The sequence below is a fragment of the Apteryx rowi genome, unplaced genomic scaffold (genome assembly GCF_003343035.1).
Source record: "Apteryx rowi isolate R43461 unplaced genomic scaffold, aptRow1 scaffold_788, whole genome shotgun sequence".
NCBI lineage: Eukaryota > Metazoa > Chordata > Aves > Apterygiformes > Apterygidae > Apteryx > Apteryx rowi.
Window position 1 is genome coordinate 249,668 of NW_020451080.1, and position 4,468 is coordinate 254,135.

Consider the following 4,468-nt stretch of genomic DNA (forward strand, 5'->3'; position numbering starts at 1 on the left):
GGTGGCTGGATACTGTATGCATTTTCACTGGTTTATGTCAGTGTCTGAGATCACTATGCTTCATGTACAAAATCTAATGCCAATGTTGAGTTAACTTAAGTATGAAATTAAAAAGGCAGAGAATGATAATGGCATTTCATTTAATATGCTCTCACCTTAGAAGTATAAGATGAAATTTTCATTTAAGTAAATTCCGATGTGTTTTAAAGGGCATTCTAAGAAAAAAAGGTAGAATCATGGGAATTTTTACCACTGATGGTGGCGTGGGTCAGGTTTTTGTCTTGTTGCTTCTGAAAGAAAACAGCCAAGCTATTTTGTTTTAGTAGTCTATAAAAAGTACACTAGAGAGTGATACATTGTACTTTAAAGGTTGTAAAGACTATCACAAAAAGAGTCTGATGATAAAAATCACTTTTTTTTTACTTTTCCATTTAGAATTTTAATGTGTTTAAGTGAACTGTAGATGCAGGAGTATTCTGCAAACAAGATTAGGAGCTCTGATGTAACCCCTTCAAAGAGATTATAAGATTTAGGATTTGGGCTCAGACATGCACGTGCCCTCAAAAGAGACTTTAAAAAATTGGATTTGTTGTTTTTATTTTTCTTTGCATACAAAGAAGAATTATCTTCTTCAATAAATGGTTATGTGCTAGAGAAACTTGAGTAAATGCCTTTCGATTTTCCATTGGACCACATACTGAAGAGGAATTCTTTAACTAAGAAAACAAAGTCAAAGACYATCAGCTAGAGTTGTAAAAGGTAGACAAGAGCAGATAGTAGCTACATATTTTTAAATTAGGTTTATTACTTTGGAAAATTACAACAGCTTTATAAACAGTTATGCTGCTTTGTACACATGCTGTTTGGTACTAACTTACAGCAAATATAGCAAGCGCCAAAATCGCCACGGTATCTGCAAGATTAGTTTCTGCTCTGCGCAGTGCAGCCCGGATCCTACCTGCCAGTCCCACTGTACTGCCCGGATACCCAGCGGTGATGCTGCCTTGCCATACTGGTGCCAGCAGCAACCCAGCTCAGCCCTGGAGTGCAGCAAGGTGGGGAGTGTGGCACCAAGGAGCAGGGGCAGGGAGGACGGGCATCCAGCTTGGCACCACCCGGGAAAGGACAGGGGGTCTCACTGCCTCCTCTCCCATCCGCGCGTGGCTTTCCCCATGGTGCCCTTTTGGTGATACTGTGATTTTTAGTGATTATACCCTGGGAAACCGAATGGTGCTGCTCCCCTCTGGGTGAGAGCAATACAGAATGGTCTACTGATTAACGGAGGAGGAATTGTGGATTTTGCTTGTGAATTGCTACCTGCTGCAATAGGTGAAATAGGCATACTTACACAGTGATGTTGTCATCATCAGGATATAAGCAAAACATGGTTTGAAGAGAAAGGTGGTGTCTTTTGGAAGACTAACACGTAAGGGAGGAAAAAATAGGCAAGATTTGAGGTACACAAGCCCTTCTTCATGTCACATAAATAAAATATTTCGGAATGGTATATATTATGGGTATTAATAGACTAAATACCGGCTTTAAAGGTTAGAATTTTAACAGAATGCCCCACAATGTGTGAGATACTTTGATCTGCAAGTTGTTTATAAAAGTCACTGTACTTTGGGCCCCTCGGCTGCTTAAAATTTAAGTTACATGCATAACTGCTTTCCTGAAACGGATGCAAAATGTTTAGTGGGAATGAATCCTCAGACATCAATTATTCTTAGTTATATAATTTATTGTGACTTAAAAAGCAAAAAGAATGATAATTAATGGTGTCCAAAATTATGTTCTTCTTTCTTGTTTGTTGATAGGATTACTGGTAGATGGAGAAAAATAGTAGAATAGCAGAAAATGATCAGTTTTCCCCTTCTTTTCCTACTATTGATTTTCAGCTCAGCTCTGAATTATTCAAGTTGAACAAGAGTTAAGTCAATATTAAAATAGAGCTAGGAGAARAGGTTTTAATTTTTTTTCCAAATTGGAAAAAACAAGTTGCATTTTAGTGGAAAAAAGCCACAGGTCCAAATCACCCTAGTATCTCCAGTGTCATGGGAAACAATGTAGTGGGGTCCAGAAATGTGGACCGAGGAAATCTTTAGTTCCTGATTTAAAACAAAGCAGTTAGTAGCTGTGCTGATGCCACAGCTCTGGGAGATACGGGACCACCAAGCCTGAGTGAGTTCACATGGTGGGCTATCCTAGGGGGTCTGACTGGCTGCAATATCCCTGGACAGGATCTGGGCTTGAAATGGACCTCGGGAGTCTGGTTTCCAGCAGACACTTCCATGGGCTGCGAAGGAGGCAGCAAAGGGAAACCAGGAGGAAGTGTTTTGGAACTGTGCTTGGGTCTCAGGTAACTGCTAGAGTGTGAATTTTCACAGGTGTGAAATTCCATTAAAATAAAAAGTGTTGTCGGAGTTTTTCAATGTGCTCTTCTTTGTGAAATTCCATGAAGCATTTGATGGTGCAAAACGTGAAAAAGGCCTGAGTGAACAAACTCTTTAGTTCTCAGCATGAAACAATATTGAATTTTTCCTTCTGCTCTATCCACTTCGATTTGTTGTCTTGTCTTATACCTCAGCAACAAGCTCTCTATAGCAGGGAATGTCACAATGTGGTGCCTACTACAAGAAATACTCAATTTATTTTTAGGGCAGCTAGGTACTACAGTAATACAAATAATTAACATTAAGTGGCCTTTAATGAGGGATTTAAAAGAGAAGAGCATATTGGCTTTAAAGACATGTTCATTAGACATGAATGTGTGTTAGAAAGTCCATTTTAATTTAGTGCTTCATAAACAAGAGTATCTCATCATAGAGGTAAGAGGTGACCATTCTTTTCTTATATTGGCCTCACCTCATTATCAGGAAAATATTGGTAAAATATAGACAGCAGTAGAAGAAGAGTCATGCAATCTTTTCTAAACATTTTTTAGAATTGTCTTCATAGGTACTTTTTAAAGACTGCCTTGCTGATATTTCAAATCCATGTCTGGACTCTGTTCTTTGTAGACAGAATCATGCCTGTGAGGTTTTACTTGATTCCTGTCACTAATCCTTTGTAGGAAATATTCCTCTTTTTTTAGCCCCACAATATTATAAAAATAAATTAAAAATTATATAGGGGACTGGAGGAATAGTCTTAATTATGGTAGTAGGTTGAAAGACCTAAATGTATAATTTAACTGCAAGATGATACTAGTCTACAATATTCAGATGGTCAGCCTTTCAGTACAAATTATTCAATGTGCTAGAATTAGGTGACATGGTCTAATGTGTAGTCTGAATATCACATAAAACTTTCTGACTGATAAGTCTATTATTCTTTGGAACAGTCAAAAGACAAGTGGTAGAAGCCAAGAACTTGATTTAAATATTGGCTTGAATTAAATATTACACTGGAAAATTCGTTGTAGGAAATGATTTTACATTGGCTTGGGAATAAACCAGATTACTTAATGAAATTTCTGGATCTCTAATACATATCAACATCATATATATATATATATATTTTTTTTTTTACAATAAAGGAAATATCTTTTCTTCAGTCAGCCTTGGAATAATTGCTGACTCTGTTTTGGTGATACTCTTGGGATCAAATGCAACTGTTTAGGTCTCACATGTTACCACAAAGTTACAATTAGTGTTTGTTAGTCTTTGTAAGTTAACTGTCAAATACACAAAAGGACCTAATAAATATCATCTACCATCACTTTACTAGGGCAGTGAATTTCACAGTCAACTCTGATTTAAATTTGTAAGTTAAAGATCAAGCATATTAATTAAATGTGAAGTAAAGCAAGGACCACTATAGAAAAAAATTCTTTTGATTGAAACACACATGAAGTGTCTCAATGACAGGAAGGCAGCTAGAGCAAAATATTCATTCATAAACCTACATCCACTATTTTGCTATCTTCTTTATCTACAGGGTATTTTAAAAATGAATTAGCTACTGAAGCAATTAAGCTGTAATGCAGTATTTTTTGAAGTACTCATCAAGTAATTTCAGTCTTAAACAGATAATTGTCAATAACACAATAAACATTTATAGCTTGAGTATGCCCCTTATGAGAAACGCTTTCCTGTTGCTATTTTGGATTTCCAGGGAAAGTCTGTTTTGCCCAAATCCTATCATATAATTTGTCCTTTACTACAGAAGCATTATGCATAAAAATAAACACCTAAATTTTATCCAGAAGGCCCTTTTGAATTTTGGAGAAGCACCATTTTTTGGTTTTAGTCATATAAACTAATTTGTGTTTTCCCCACAGCTCAGATTCTGCTTCAAAGCCAGCAACACTGTAATCCTGTTTCATTTTTCAGAAGTACTTATTCTGAAAAATAACATACTGTAAGATAGCTCTGAGTGACACTCTTGTGCTCCCCCTAAGTCATATTCTCTCAAATAAATCCGGTTGTCAATTTTGTTATTGTGAAAGACTCAACTTTTTGACTTT